Source organism: Schistocerca gregaria, chromosome 4, assembly GCF_023897955.1.
Source record: "Schistocerca gregaria isolate iqSchGreg1 chromosome 4, iqSchGreg1.2, whole genome shotgun sequence".
Classification (NCBI taxonomy): Eukaryota; Metazoa; Arthropoda; class Insecta; order Orthoptera; family Acrididae; genus Schistocerca; species Schistocerca gregaria.
In genome coordinates this window covers 512,414,108-512,431,268 of record NC_064923.1, presented here as the reverse complement: position 1 = coordinate 512,431,268, position 17,161 = coordinate 512,414,108, and the positions used below count along the sequence as shown (strand labels likewise).

At 43.8% G+C, this 17,161-nt stretch overlaps 1 protein-coding gene across 3 annotated transcripts in view; it reads right to left on the bottom strand.

The window, feature by feature from the left end:
- Positions 1 to 17,161, bottom strand: part of LOC126266903 (UDP-glucosyltransferase 2-like) — a 157,063-nt gene that overhangs the window by 77,549 nt on the left and 62,353 nt on the right. Inside the window, exon 1 of one of the 3 annotated variants that reach the window (XM_049971577.1) lies at positions 11,153 to 11,226. The exons of 1 other annotated variant lie outside the window; for it this stretch is intronic. The gene's annotated coding sequence lies outside the window, so the exon portion shown is untranslated. Of the gene's footprint in view, positions 1 to 11,090; positions 11,227 to 17,161 lie in introns of those variants that run through there. One more of the 3 variants, XM_049971576.1, reaches the window with a different exon arrangement.

Genomic DNA, 17,161 nt, shown 5'->3' with positions numbered 1-17,161 from the left:
ACTCCAACATACTCTTGGCCTACGAAAGCGCGTTGTCTTGGTGAAAAACGCCAATGCCATCGGGAAACATGATCTTTATGAAGGGGCTTGCGTGGTCTGAAACCCATGTACAACACACCTTGGCCGTTACGGTGCTTTGCGCGGGCTCCACTGGACCCACAGAAGCCCACGTTAATGTTCTCCAGAGCGTAATGGAGCCACCGCCAGCTTGTCTCCACCTCACAGTACAGGTGTTCCCCTAGAAGGCAACGGATTCGCGCCCTCCCATCGGTGTGATGAAGTTATCAAGTTTCATCAGATCAAGCAAGGCTCTACCACAGCGCTAGCATGCAGTGTGCCCATGATCACGTGCCCATTTCGGTCGTAGTTGCCGATAATGTGTTAACATTGGCGCTTGCATGGGTCGGCTGCGGAGGCCCACCGATATGAGTGTTCGGGCACTGCGTGTTCAGGCACTGCGTGTTCAGGCACACTTTTACTCTACCCATCATTAAAGTCTGATGTTAGTTCCACCACAGTTCGCCGCCTGTCCTGTTTTATCGGTCTGCCCAGTTTACAATGTCCAGCATCTGTAATGAGGGGTGGCCGCTCAACCCTGTGACACCTCTTGCTGAAGAAGCCACGTGCTGAAGAAGCCACGTGCTGAAGAAGCCACGTGCTGAAGAAGCCACGTGCTGAAGAAGCCACGTGCTGAAGAAGCCACGTGCTGAAGAAGCCACGTGCTGAAGAAGCCACGTGCTGAAGAAGCCACGTGCTGAAGAAGCCACGTGCTGAAGAAGCCACGTGCTGAAGAAGCCACGTGCTGAAGAAGCCACGTGCTGAAGAAGCCACGGCACTCTTCAAAACACCCGACAAGTCGTGCAATTTCGAAAATGCTCGTGGCGAGTTGCCGGGCCATCGCAAACTGCCCTCTGTGAAACTATTAAATCGTGCACCTTCCCCTTTCTACACGCGAACAGCACGATCACATGCTACATGCACCGTGCATGTGTCTGATTAGCAGTCATTCCACACCTGGTGACGCTTCTATCACCTGGACAGGTTTATATAGATAGGCCGATGGCCATAATTTCTGGGTTATCAGTGCATACTACACACCGAAAGACTGGCGTTGTAAGAAAACGGCGAGCACCTTTGTTTCGCAGGATTAAGGCATTGGTTGTGATTCGTGAAAATCAGTGTTTGCTTTAGTGAGGCTTCGTTTTAGATATTCAGTATGGGTGGTTGTGTATAATGCTGTCTAGCTTCGGTTAGTGACTGTAATATTTGTTTTAATAATCAATGTGGAACGGAATTCAGAGTTACCAGAACTTTTCTTCAACTCCTTGAATTCTTATTTAATGCTTGTAATGATTTCATGTTAACTTAGGAACTGCCCATTTCATTACCTCAGTTCTGCTTTGGTTCTTTATTTCCTGTATAGTATGGATCCCATACTGACGAGCAGTATTCAACTATTGGCCGAGCGCGCGTTTTGTAAGCTCGCGTAAAACTGCCACCACGAAACTCGACAGCAGTCGACACATGATGTGGACACGTACGTCATTTTGACGTTTCTTCCCAGTACGCTTCGAGTTTAACTAGATTCCTCCGGTACGTGTACGTATACGTATACGTATACGTAGCTAGAGAGCAAGCCAGTCTGATAATGGCCGTCAATGACGGATGATATATATTACCATTTTACTTGACTGCAAGAGATCAGTAATGCATGAGATCAGTAATGCATGATATCAGTAATGCATGACATCACATAAAAAGCAATCTCTTTTTTAACTTCTTTCTGCGCCGCTGTATAGCTTCTGTAACAACAACTTTAGGACGTTTTTGTGTAGTTTGTCAATAGTATCGCTTTATAACAGGCTCTTACTAGCCCGAGTTTGATGTACTTCACCTGGGCGTCTAAGATAACCGTCCCTGGCGATTTCCACCGATTCTAACAGCCGGGCTCAGTGAACGTGGGCTACGCACAGCATTTCATTTAGTACAGCGCTGTGTCGGGTACACATCGGATGAAACAGTGGGCTGTGCTGTTGCAGTTCAGTGTCTGGTGACAGCATATCCGCTCACGTTGATAGCAGTTTTAATAGGACGGGTAATGTAGCACACTGAGACAGCCCTTGGTTCCCTTTCTAAACGCAGGCAACGAATACGAAACATTACACAATGTCATATTTGTTCCAGGAAAAGAAAGTATGTTGTCCTCCTTAAGCTTTTCGTGATATCTTTCAGATGAAGAGTACTCGTCAGTTTAAGTCAATATTTATCGCACAACAACGCAATGTTGAGGGATTGTGCTTCTTAGTCCTGCCTTACTGCCAGCTGTTGCGCGCGCCGCTTTCTGTCAAAGTGACCCACTCTGGCGACTGTTTTCACGATCTCAAATTGCAGCAGCCGGAAGCAGAGGGTCTTTTCTCGTGGAGTGCAAATGGTTCAAATGGCTCTGAGCACTATGGGACTCAACTGCTGTGGTCATTAGTCCCCTAGAACTTAGAACTACTTAAACCTAACTAACCTAAGGACATCACACACATCCATGCCCGAGGCAGGATTCGAACCTGCGACCGTAGCAGTCGCACGGTTCCGGACTGCGCGCCTAGAACCGCGAGACCACCGCGGCCGGCGATCGTTTAATTGCTCGCTTCCTTATTTACAGTACATCTGCTGGAGTTGTTACTTTCTACCACCTGCAGCAAGAGTGTTTTCTGTCGTATGGACGGCAATCTGATATTTGCATTGTTTAGCAGTGGTGATGGTCAAGTATCACGTATTCGGATATTGGGTATGGCTCCCTGGTGGGTTTCCGCAATGAACTGTAGTTCGTGATTAGGGTTGCTTGTTTTCCGTAGGTGAACTGCGTGAAGTATTGGTTATTAATAGTTGTCGGTTCATATGCATCAGTGAGCGTGTGTGTTCCGAAAGTGTTTAGGAGTCATGTCGACGGAAATTTGTCCTGGCTCACTTTGCGACGTTTCCACAGATACTTCAGGTTGCTAATGCGGCATTTACGAGCGCTGTATAGAATGTCTGCACGTTAAGCTGTATATTGAGACATCTACGTGATTACCCTGCTATTCACAATAAAGTGCCTGGCAGAGGGTTCAATGAACCACCTTCAAGCTGTCTCTCTACCGTTCCACACTAACGGCACGCGGGAAAAACTAGCACTTAAATTTTTCTGTGCGAGCCCTGATTTCTCTTATTTTATCGTGATGATCATTTATCCTTATGTAGGTTGGTACCAACAGTATTTTCGCAATCGGAGGAGAAAACTGGTGATTGAACTTTCATGAGAAGATACAGTTTGTTTTAATGATTGCAATTCCAATTCACGTATTATGTCTGTGATACTATCTCCCCTGTACAAAAAAAGCAGCTCTTCTTTGAAAGTCTTCGATATCATCCGTCAGCCCCACCTGATGGGGATCTCTCACCGCACACCATTTCTCCAGAATAGGGCGGACAAGCGTGGTGTAGTAAGTCTCTTTAGTAGACCTGTTGCACCTTCTAAGTGTTCTGCCAGTGAATCGCAGTCTTTGGTTTGCTCTACCCACAATATTATCTATGTGAAGGTTCCAATTTAGGTTATTTGTAAATGTAATCCCTAAGTATTTAGCTAAATTTACAGCCTTGTGTGACTTATCGCGTAATCGAAATTTATCTGATTTCTTTTAGTACTCATGTGAATAACTTCACACTTTTCCTTATTCAGGGTCAATTGCTACTTTTCGCATCATACAGATATCTTATCCAAAACATTTTGCAAGTCGTTTTGATTATCAGCTGACTTTACAAGACGGTAAATCACAGCATCACCTGCAAACAATATAAGACGGCTACTCAGATTGCCTGCTATGTCGTTAATATAGATCAGGAACAATATAGGGGAATAGAGGGGAACGCCGGACATTACTTCTGTTTTACTCGACGACTTTCCGACTATTACCACGAACTGTGACCTTTCTGACAGGAAATCACTAATCCAGTCTCACAACTGAGACAATCTGAGTTGCAGTGTCTGGTAGAAATGTTATACTTTTTCCTGTATGATTGCACCAACCGCGTTGAGAGTTTAGCGATGCGCAATGAAATCTGCTCATTGTTACTTAGCAGTTTGGTTCTGGAACAGGGAAGGTTTTTCATAAATTTCTGTCAGCTGGCACATGGCTTTGTAAGTCACTTATCAATTGTCAAAGTACCGGCTAGATTCGGTCATGTTCCATCAGCAGCAGTTTAGTGTGTGTGTCCTGCAAGCAGCGACAAACTGCGGAGCGTTTGGTTGGCGTACGTGTTCACGATCAATAATGCATCATGTCTTGAGAAATTGGGTTTGGGTCACTTGCAACTGTTTCCACAATGGTGTGTGATTGGTGATTCAAAACGGTTGTGTGTCAATTGTTCCTCGAACGCAAAGCGAGTGAAGTATCAGTTGCTGATGGTCTTTTGAGATGAGTTTGTGGAATATTACTGAATTTTTATACTGATTCTTTATAGCAGTGATTGCAGCATAAGATGAATTTATTCATGAGAGAAAGAATATTAGACGTAATTTGGGAGGAAATTGCCAGTAAACCCCGTTTGTGTACTGTGGGGATTTTGAGCAAGTATAGTTTAATGTTAATATAAATTTTTATCGTTTAATGAAGTACTACGCAGAGGTGTGTACATACAATTTGTGAGATACAAGCGATGGTCTGCAAAACGTCGCAGTAAGAGGAAATGTAGAACAGCGGAACCATGAGCGATTTAAATGGCAGAGAGGTTGCGTGCACTTTGGCCCAACAGCGCCGTCTTGTGTGTGACCCGACAGGTCAGCGTTACGCAACGCTCAGTCTGTGCGGAGCCGTCATATGAAGTGGAAGTGTGTAAGTGCCACTAAGCCTCCCTGACGTCACAGGGTGCAATATCCTCTTGCGTTAGAACGGGAGGTAGGTCTGCATTTTCTTTACTTTCGGCTCTTACAGAGCCCGCTGCTTCAACAGTAAAGTGTATGTGGAACCAGTGGAGAGAAGGGGCCCATATATAGTACCGGGTATTGGGTTCGAATGGCTGTGAGCACTATGGGACTTAACATCTGAGGTCATCAGTCCCCTAGAACGTAGAACTACTTAAACCTAAGGCCATCACATTCATCCATGCTCAAGGCAGGAATCGAATCTGCGACCGTAGCAACAGCGCGGTTCCGGACAAAGCGCCTAGAACCGCTTGCCCAAAGCGGCCGGCCCGGGTACTGGGTGACAACGTGACCAGAGTGGAATGACCAGTGCCTTGTCCGCTTTGCCGTAACGGACGGAACAGCTTTGTCAACTGTGCTGACGCGACGTTGAAGCACTGCAACAGGTGAGGACACATCTGCGTCGACGGTTAGATGCCGTCTTCTGGGGCTGGACTGGTGCCATGCATGCCATTGCATCAGCTTCCATTGGCCAGAACCTATCAAAGCCGCAGACTAGGCACGTGCCCGCATCTCGTGGTCGTGCGGTAGCGTTCTCGCGTCCCACGCCCGGGTTACCTGGTTCGATTCCCGGCGAGGTCAGGGATTTTCTCTGCCTCTTGATGGCTGGGTGTTGTGTGATGTCCTTAGGTTAGCTAGGTTTAAGTAGTTCTAAGTTCTAGGGGACTGATGACCATAGATGTTAAGTCCCATAGTGCTCAGAGCCATTTGAACCATTTGACTAGGCACGTGAGCGCCAACACTGACGTGCTGAGTGGCAAAATGTAGTGTTTTCGGTGGAGTTCCACTTCAGCTTGTCCTACGGATTACGGCCGCATATGCATTCGACGCCGCCGTGGTGAACGCTATCGTGCACACAGTATTTTGTTGAGCGGCATAGCGGACAAACGACACGTGTGATGGTGTGCGACACGATTGCATGTATCGTCATTTCGCCTCCTACGTCTTGATGGCAACCTGAACACCTACCGCTGCTTCACGGAGGTTATTCAGCCCGAAGCACTGCCCCTCCTGCAGGCCATTCCACATGCAGCAGGATAATGCGCGGCCGCATGTGGCGAATAGGCAAGCCGTCTTCGAAGGAGGACGGCTGCCACTGCTTCCCTGGCCTGCCCATTCACCTGGTACGTCTCCCAACGACCACGTCTGGAACATCGGTCAAGAACTCATTCGTTCAGGTCGTCATACAGCCACAGCTGATGCATTGCGGACGCGCCTACAAACTGTGTCTCAGAATATACCCCAGGCGCCCTTTGATTTCATGTCATGTCATGTCCAGCGGCTCTGATTACAGCACATGGTGGCGCTGAATTTCGACGGTCACAGGGCATGTACAGGTCTGTAATGCTAATTGTGTGTAGCGTCGTGTCCCTAATCAGTGAAACAAATTTCATTGTGATCATATCTCTCTGTCTGTGTCAAAATAGTAGTGAATACTCTTGATCTCGATGTATTGGAATCTGTATATTACTGTCGTCGTTTTATTTGAAACAAACTAAGTTCCTTGGAGTCCCGATCACTTCCCCGTACTACTGTCTGGATGAACCAACTTAATTCCGCTGGGAAGGGAAAGTTCTGTGATGTGACGATTACGCGCAGTCAGCTTACTACCTTATGCATTCTTGCATCCTCTCTTAGGACTTGCAGTCCAAATTTATTGTTATGTACTGCGACGTTTTCATCACACTGCTCTACATATGAACACTGTCAGCCAACACCCAACTTATCGCTCTCTTAGAGTTATTTCCGTACCTGGTTTCACCACAACGAAGAAAAATTATACTAACATGCACAGAATCAGCATCAGTGGGAATTTGTTCAAATTCTGTCTTAACTGAGACCTCAATAAAATCATTCTCTCTCCCGCTACAGCCTTTGTGGTTTTCCTACCTCAGAACAGTTTGACGCACAATGAAATCTAGAATTTCATCTTCACCCTGACAACACATTTATGGAAAATCATTGTGCTTGTCCCATTGCAGACCGGCTGCGCCACTGAAGTCACCTGGTCGGATGTGACCCGTCTGGGTTCTTCATGAACGTGTGGTTAGCAACAGCTGTGTCCGAGTGAGCAGAGATTCGCCTGGTTGTATTTTATGAGTGTCTTAATGTTGTTGGCCTCATCTGTTGAACGAACGTATGCATCAATGCGGCTTTGTGCTGTTTAGTATTTGTCCTTTGAATTCTCATCGTGTTTCGGAATTAGTGGGACGTGCGTATACATTTTAACTTGCGACAATGCTTAGATCACTGTCTCCCTTGAGTATTCTCATCGTGTGCCTTGTTTCTTAGTTTTGTTGGTCGTCTCTATTGAACGCACGTCCGTGCTTGCATGTATTTTAAGTAACCGCCTTGCGTTGGTCAGTGTCTGGTTTCTGTTGAGTACTGTCAGCTGTTCGGACGAAATAACGTGCGTTCGTTATCAAGGTTGTCTCTTTTGCTCCGTGGATAATAAGCCGTCAGCAGCGAAATCCTGCAGTAAAGCTTTTGTAAGTCAAGCAGTGAAATAACCGTTAGGCCACTGGCTATTGCCGTATGCTTGTGTTCTCCCGTCACTTTGGATTAAGCAAATGCCTATCTACTTAGAAACCTAGATTAAGCTACGGTTGGTGTGACGTTCATCACAAGTGGGTTATCGCCAGATAGTTGAGTCATCTAGTACAAGCGGCTACTGCCTTAGTTGTAAGTGACGCCACCGTCAAAGTTACTGAGCATCAAATTAGCACTTTAGTGTAAGATCTGAGGTGTGTGTAACAGTGAGCGGCCACTAATGTGTGTACTAATATGCAGCAGTCATGATGAACTGGGTAAACGGTAATACCTTATGTATGTAACTACTCTGTGAATCTTTTTCTAAATTGCAATTGCGTCGTCTTCACATTTAATAGTTACTGAGGCTAGAATTTTGAAGTCTTTATTTAACGCATTTCCGCTCAAGTTTTTAGACCATTGTTAGATTTTTCGTGTTTTTATTTTATGTGATTTCAAATGATAGGCGGTGGTGCTGTTAGCTGGATGTTGTTGCTGTTGTTGTGGTGGTCTTCAGTCCTGAGACTGGTTTGATGCAGCTCTCCATGCTACTCTATCCTGTGCAAGCTGCTTCATCTCCCAGTACCTACTGCAACCTACATCCTTCTGAATCTGCTTAGTGTATTCATCTCTTGGTCTCCCTCTACAATTTTTATCCTCCACGCTGCCCTCCAGTACTAAATTGGTGATCCCTCGATGTCTCAGAACATGTCCTACGAACCGATCCCTTTTTCTGGTCAAGTTGTGCCACAAGCTCCTCTTCTCCCCAATTCTACTCAATACCTCATCATTAGTTATGTGATCTACCCATCTAATCTTCAGCTTTCTTCTGTAGCTCCACATTTCGAAAGCTTCTATTCTCTTTTTGTCTAAACTATTTATCATCGACGTTTCTCTTCCATGCATGGCTACACTCCATACAAATACTTTCAGAAATGACTTCCTGACACTTAAATCTATACTCGATGTTAACAAATTTCTCTTCTTCAGAAACGCTTTCCTTGCCATTGCCAGTCTACATTTTATATCCTCTCTACTTCGACCATCATCAGTTATTTTGCTCCCCAAATAGCAAAACTCCTTTACTACTGTAAGTGTCTCATTTCCTAATCTAATTCCCTCAGCCTCACCCACTTAATTCGAATACATTCCATTATCCTCGTTTTCCTTTTGTTGATGTTCATCTTATATCCTCCTTTCAAGACGCTGTCCATTCCGTTCAACTACTCTTCCAAGTCCTTTGCTGTCTCTGACAGAATTACAATGTCATCGGTGAACCTCAACGTTTTTATTTCTTCTCCATGGATTTTAATACCTACTCCGAATTTTTTTTTTGTTTCCTTCACTGCTTGCTCAATATACAGATTGTATAACATCGGGGACAGACTACAACCCTGTCTCACTCCCTTCCCAACCACTGCTTCCCTTTCATGTCCCTCGACTCTTATAACTGCCATCTGGTTTCTGTACAAATTGTAAATAGCCTTTCGTTCCCTGTATTTTACCCCTGCCACTTTCAGAGTTTGGAAGAGTATTCCAATCAACATGGTCAAAAGCTTTCTCTAAGTCTACAAATGCTACAAACGTAGGTTTGCCTTTCCTTAATCTTTCTTCTAAGATAAGTAGAAAGGTCAGTAACGCCTCACGTGTTCCAACATTTCTAAGAAATGTAAACTGATCCCCGAGGTCGGCTTCTACCAGTTTTTCCATTCGTTTGTAAATAATTCGCGTTAGTATTTTGCAGCTGTGACTTATTGAACTGATAGTTCAGTAATTTTCACATCTGTAAACACCTGATTTTTGGGATTGGAGTTGTTATATTCTTCTTGAAGTCTGAAGATAGCTAGATAGATCACGTTATTCAGATCTGTTTCTGAACAAGTCAGCTTCCGCTTTCCATTGGTTTTATATTCTCAGCCGTTTGGTGGGTGCCGTCGTTGCTGAAGAAGTCGGGCTGGTCGCGCTGGATCAGGTTCTGGACCCAGGCACACTCCAAGGACGTCGGGTGTGCCAAATTGAGGTCGTATCCGAACAACTTGGAATAAAACTCGATTTGGTGAAAACAAATGAAATGAGATTTACTCGCATTTATGGATTCTGTCATTAGGTGCATTAGGTATGAGAATATCACCTTAAAGTGACATGCACCTAATTCAGATTCCGCAGTTACGAATGAGTTTCATAAATTTAATACAGCTGCAAGATCGTCACGAATGTCTTCAGAAGACGTTAAAAATAGAAAAAGACAAATTGACTTAGCCCCAATCGTCCCTCAGTCTCAAACAACCCAGCCCTCTTCTCCCCAAGCACGTTCGCTGGACCATATTTATTGGAAAATACGTACTATTCCACCACTTTCTAACGCTGTGCAGTGTGTTATGATATAAACTCGTGTATGTTATCTTACTTTGAAGTACAGCTCATTAAACTGTCCTTGCGTTCAGTGTGCCAGGTCGAAGTGATTCGAAACCTGAGTTGACGTCGTAGGAGTGAAAGGGTGTTCATCAGGGTTTGAAGTCCATCGACGTCGAAATCGTTAGTGGAGACTTGGTGAGGAGACAGTCATACGCCAGAAGTGAACTGCATGAGCCACAGCAAATTTGAATTAGGATGATTTCTGTGGCTTTTATACCCCACTCTTAATTTTTGCCCATCAAGTAAGACTCCTAAAATGAGGAAGTCGTTAAGAAATGTAAGGTTTATTTAGTTTCTTATATTTCTCGTACGATTACGCAAGATATCTAGCGTAAAATATACGTCCTAGCAACACTAGGAGACATTGAGAATATTATTTTCGATGAACTCTTACATACAAAAGGGAAGTGAAACTGTGGAAGATTCACTGTTAGTTGCTTAGCTGTTCAGTTAGTTCGTGTTGTCCACTGCGTGAAAGTAGTAAAGTCAGCGACTAGCAGACTAGCAACACAGTTAAGCGCAGATGTCAAGCGAGTGACATATTTTACTCTGTTTACACAAATAGTTTCATCTATGTCAGGCTTTAAATTTGTCTGCCTACATTACTGAATCAAATTTTACTCCTAAACCCCGGTTCTGATCAAGGTTTTCAGGAGTTTTCACTTGCTTTCAGGGAAATGTCAACTTCAAGTACCGTTTCATATTGAAATTGCCTCTCGTTTGATATTTAGTTTAAAAGTCCCTGACTATGCTTTGCTACCCTAACAACACGTCCTGTCTAAAGACAAACGGTAGCACCGACGTTAAATACACTGAAAATGTTATTCTGACACACATGCCTTAGTCTTACATTTTTTGAGTTGGACTTAACTGTCCCAGAAATAAAAATAAAATAGCTTCTTGACTCCGGTTCTGACCAAGATTTCGGGAGATGATGGTTCTTAACCCTCTCTTCAACCCCCCCCCCCCCCCCCGCCCCCAATATTTCCCTCTGCCCCGCTCCCATCTCGTCTAGTGTTAGTCTAGAAAGAACATTGCGTTGGAGTTAGTCGGATATCGAAAGGCTTGTGCTAACTTTCGGAGTAGAGAAAAACTTATAAATCCAGCTGTAGTCAGTGCAAGTAACAGAACAAACATTTGATAATGTACAGGGGCTACTATATTTAGAAGTTAAATATTTAGTTTCACTTACTGCGATGAAGTACCATCGAGGATCAAACGGATGCAGCGGCCAGTAAAAAATATTCCACTCACCTCCGTCACTTATTCTATATCTGAATACTGATGAAAAATGCACGAGTCTCCCACGAAGCAGTCACGAACGAGGCGCACCTTTCAAACTGCAAATCACGTGACTACGACAAGCATATAGTTATTTTTTCTTCCTTTTCATGGAGGTTGTTAGAGATAGGATATCTTCCGAGATACGGGCTTTTGTGGAGGTGGTGTTCGGGGCCGCATCCTTGAAGTGACTCTCACGTTAATTACTTCTTGATAGCATAACAAGCAGGTACAACAGTATTAGCATGAGTAAACACGATTACTGAATGGCGGTGCCTAAATGTCCACTATCGTTTCACTCGGGCAGACACTCCATCGTGTATGACCTGGAAGAGAAGGAGTGAGATACCTAGTACTTTTCAAGGATTTTTTTGTGAGGCGTCATGGGTGTAAACGCTTGTAAATGATTCTCCCTAATTTTCGTCTTTTAATTCGTACATAAAAGAAATTATCAAAATTCTAGTATCCACCCTCCACACGATGTGTGAGGTATTGTATCGTTCTCATAGTGAAATTTATTTCCTTCCAACGTTCGCGGATCACTTGTACTGTTTGTCAAACACTGAAATGGGGTGCAGTGGAACATGTTTCACTCAGCACGAAAGATTCTCATATGGAGAGGAGGTATGTGGGAACAGCAGCTCCACTTTGCTCAGTGCTTCGTGTTCCGTATTGAGAATGTACAAAAGAACTTCACTGGGTTTCCTTTTCCAGGAGTCATAGGCAGAGCTGACTCCGTGTAAAAGCTTAAAAGTGGCCTACACGACGGAATGGCTGCCATAAAGTAGCCGACAATGTGATTGTGGGGTCTAAGGTTGGCTCTGACTAGTTCCACACGCAAGTGGCCTGGAGTTTGTTAGTTTCTACTTGTTCACCACTAGAGGACCATGAGATTAAGAAAAGTTTGACAAATGTTTGTATCTGATTTCCTACCCCAGTAAACTGCTCTGTGTAGGAATTGGATATTCTGAACAATTACGTTACACAAATATTTGACTACGAGACCATCAGACATGCTGTCACTATTGGTGACAAATCTTATGTTGTATGGGTGTGCCGCTTTTACGAGGGTAAGTCAATTATTATCCGCAATTTAGTTATATTTTTGTAGCACTGTTTTACGTTGATGACGCATGCTTTGGTTTTTGTAATATCTTTGCAATTTTCAAGTTGCTAGGTTAGTTTCGTTATCGTTACCATGCTGTTAACCATGGCTTCTCCGCTGCCTATCTGCACCAAAGAAGAGCAACGTTCAGTGTTCAATTTTTTGTGATCTGAAGGCGTATCAGGGGCCGAAATTCATCGAAGACTTTCGGTACAGTACGGGAACAGTGTTTTGCCACAACGGAGTGTCTACGAATGGATTGAAAAATTCCAAAATGGGCGCATAAGTGCTACGCACGATGCAGGAGCCGGACGACCGTCTACCACCACAAATGAAGAAACCATTGCGTGTTCACGTGAAATGATTCTCTTAGACGATTAACTATTGACGAAGTGGCACACCGTCTGCAAATTAATCACGGTTCTGCCTACGAAATTACCCACAACAGACTTTGGGTTCATAAAGTTTGTGCAAGATGAGTCCCAAAACAACTCACTTGTATAAACAAACGCACTTGGACATCTGCAAAAAAACATTCGGATCGATGTGGTAACGAAGGGGACAACTACTTAGACAAGATCATTACTGGTAACGAAACATTGATCCGTAATTACGAACCGGGGAGTAAACGGAAGAGTATGGAATGGAAACCTCCAAATTCGCCGTGCAAGAAAAAGTTCAAGACCCCACCGTCCGCAGGAAAACTCATGCTTACGGTTTTTTGGGACGCACAAGGCCCAGTACTGGAACATTGTTGAGAAAGGGGCAGAACAATCAACTGTGTACGTTACGGTGAGATGCTTACTGCTAGGCTAAAGCCTGCAATTCGAAGCAAACGCCGAGTATTGCTGTCAAAAGATGTGGTTTTGCACGATAATGCCCGGCTGCATACTGCTGCCCACACTGCCAAAACGCTCCAGAAACTCAAATTTGAGGCACTGGATCATCCTCACAGTCCGGAACTTGCCCCTTCTATCACTTGTTTGGTCCACTCAGACAGGCATTAAGAGGCCGTCGATTTGTCTCTGACGAAGCAGTGAAAGAAGCGGTGCATTCCTGCCTCGCAGCTCAACCGAGAACTTCCTTTTACGGGGGCCTCAAGAAGCTCGTACAACGATGGACCAAGTGCGTTGAAACGCAAGGAGACTATTTCGAAAAATGTTCTTTTAAGTTTCCTATTTGATTACAATAAAATTTTATAACTACTTTGCGGATAATAGGTGACTTACCCTCGTATAAGCCCTTTAAAATATTTCGATATGAGAACTGGGCGTCCTGGCACCGCTGAAGTTCATGGTCCGTCGTGCAATATGACAGTTGCATCCAGTAATAGTAATACTGAAAGTAACTTGTCTACGGCCGTTAGGAATTTCAGTCGTTAAGAACTTCAGTGGCCACAGTTACAGTTGTTTAGGTCAGTATCTGAATATCGTGTTTGTGATTTCACATTTTTGCTCTTTCATGTGTAGTAACAATGTGCCTAACGCACAACGCATCTATTTCGCTCTTCTGGCAGAGAACTGCAGCTTAAAGTCTAGCTTAAGAACGAAATCGTTGATGTCTGGTTAAATTTCATTTGATTCTACATGTTTTGTGGCCTCCCTATGTTAATTTTGTTTCATTTTAGAGCTCTTTTTGAATGTGTTGCCCGTTTTATACAGCTATGCTGCTTTTAATATTTAACTGTTCAAAGGGCTATGTACTATTTCAAGGCGCTCTGTTTTCAACAACAACGAATGTAAGTACAAGATCTACAACCACACAAGTTTATCCATCTACAGTAGAAGTCTGCTACTGTGGTCATGTTGTGGCAGGAAGTACATATCTATCTTTACTATCTTTAGCTCTCAGCGGTTTATACTGCTGAACATTTCCCATATTGCTCCCATAATGATGCTGAACGTGTATATTAAAGAGATCAACAACTGACGACCGTTTCGGATATTATGCAACCAGTTTCAAGTCACCTTAAATTAAATAAAAGCCATATGCTAAAACCACATACAGATAAAGAGTGACACGGAAAGCATTTAATATGTAACTCTAATGTACTACATTCTCTGCAACACTAATTAGAAGAGTAACATCTGCTAGTCCAGAACTCGTCGACACTATGCGGCGTAATTTAAAGTCTCTCGTAATTAGAAAGTGCGTCCCAATTCCACGTTGATGCCCAAGGTGGACGTGTTACTTTGTTCCATTTGTGATTGGCGGTAGTTACGCTCATTTGCTATCCCCGTCTCTAGTACCCACGTTGTTAGACATTGATGCAACATACAGTGCTGTCTTATAATTCACGAATCCATGCCGCTCGTACATTCCTGTGAATATACGGTTTACACAGTGCACCTGATCCTTCTGGTCACGACCTTTAACAGTTTTATATATATCGTACAGTCTTAGTCCAAGTGTATCATCGAGTGGCCAGTCCGTAGCTCGTCAGCGTGGAGCGTCTTCACTACGATCTTTGGTTGGTTTGCAACTGACAACAGGTGAGCTGCGAAAGCTATCACGTGCCATGTTATAATTGTTAACGCCTATAGAACAATAGGACATATCCAAACAGAGCAACACAGCAACAGCTGGCTAACCTACACTGTTTTCCTATTTACAATTATAGGAGTATATTAAATTTATATACATCCAACAAAATTCAATATATCCAGTTCTAACGCATTAGAAGCTACGTGCATATCGTCCAGGACACTATCATAATACACTCAATCATGAGCGCAGTTCGGAAATTCCCGATTCGATTTTTCTCTGCGGCACTACCACGATCATAGTTCCGTTCATACGCAGCAGTATCTCTGGTTCCAGCAGAACGAAATGACCCTATTTCGGGCTCGCTCTGTGTTCTGTGTCGCTCGCAGTGATTGTTCATAATGGCACCGTTAATCGCAGGCCCCATCGCATGTTAACTGAGGTGTGTGTTTCGTTTTCTGAAAGCTAAGAACTTTAAACCAAGTGACATTGAGAAAGATACCTGCGAGATTTACCGAGAAAATGCAGCGAGTGCTTTAATGGCGAGAAAATGTGTCGATAATTTAAGAAAGGGCGTGATCAAGTGCATGACGAACGAAGTGGACGTCCATCTGTGGTTCCTGAGATCTGATTAGTCCAGTCGAAGAAATGATTAAGAAAAACCGTAGGTTTATGATTAATGGTTGATTGGTTGATTCGGGTGGAATGGACCAAACAGCGAGGTCATCGGTCCCCTCGGATTAGGGAAATTTTGGAAGAAAGTCGGCCGTGCCCTGTCAAAGAAATCATCCCGGCAGTTGCCTGAAGCGATTTAGGGAAATTACAGAATTCTTAAATCAGGATGGTGGGACATGGGTTTGAACCTCAGTCCTCCCGAATCCGATTCCAGTGTCTCAACAAATGCGCCACTTCGCTCGGTACGATTAATGCTATAGTTCGTCAACTTCCAAATTTCACGAACATTAATTTACGAGACTTATTGAAAAACTGGGTTTTCATAAACTTTTCGCACCTTAGGTAACTAAACTTCTTAACGAACTACACAACGGATGTGCAGCGCCCTTGATTTTTTGACGCGTTACAATGACGATGGCGTTGGCGACAAATTTTTATCCCTGATAGTCACTGGGGATGAACTATGGTTGCCTTGACACCCCTGAAACGAAACGGAAATCTTGTAAATGGAGGGACACCTCGTTCCGAGGAAAGGTTAAATCCAAGAAGTTCTTGACACCCCGAGAAGTCATGTGCACAGTGCTTTGATACAGACAAGGCATTTTACTGAAATTTTTTACCACGAGGCAAACAATCAGTAAGGATGTTTATTGCGAGACACTTAAACTGCCCCGCCTAATTCACAGCAAGCGTAGAGGAATGCTCTTAAAAGGTGTTTCCATTCACTACAACGCCCGATCACACACTGCGAATGTGGCAGAACAACTCCAGAGCTTTGGCTGGGGTGTTTTTGGCCACCCTCCTTTCAGTACCGACGTCGCTCCTAGCGATTTTCATCACTTTCGGCATCTGAAAGTCTTTCTTTGATGGTAATCACTTCAACAACGGTGATGAGGTGAAAGACCATGTTCCCACGCGGTTGACAACACAGGCAATGGAGGAATACAACTTTTACCACGCTGTGAGAAATGCCTGGGGCTATGTTGAATAGTAGGTTAAGTATTATAGAATTTTGTGAAATAAATTGTTTTATCTGTATCCAGTTTCTTTTTATTTCCAAATGGAACTTACTTTCCGAACTACCCTCGTATGTCTCGACCAAATGTTCTGTTACTTCGGCTGGCGCGTCCTTTATAACAGGGTGGCGCACGAGAAACTGGGTCCGACTAATAGACTGCTCACTGGCGCACGCCAATTATCTACTGTTTGGAAGCTGTTGCTTGCATTAGCTTATTCATTATATAATTATTACGTGTTTATCCATTTGAAAATATCTGCTCAGAGCACAAAAATTCGTGCAATAGTGGCGAGCAGTCTGTACTCTCAACCTGGTTTTCATGCGCCATGTTTTATCGTACACATACCAACGGCCTCTTTGCACGTTGTTTAACTGTTCGTATCTCCCGCCAGTCATCTTTTAGCTGCAAGACTATGCTTATTTATTCCGTTTCTTCTGACAACAGCTTATCCCATATGCTTTAAATTGCTGCTGACCTTGTGTTCGTTAGGCAAATTGTGTTGCTTCCGGAAAGGTCATGCGATTTTTTTCAGTTATAAATCGTCGCTCACTTATTTCTTTTCTCAGCGCAATCGCGCATATTACTGTTTAGATTTCTTAAGCACACGCTGGACATTAAAAATGCGTCATCGCCAAATAACTAAATTATTCTTATTGAGCGTATACAGAATAATAGACAAAACATGTGATTGGTGGTACA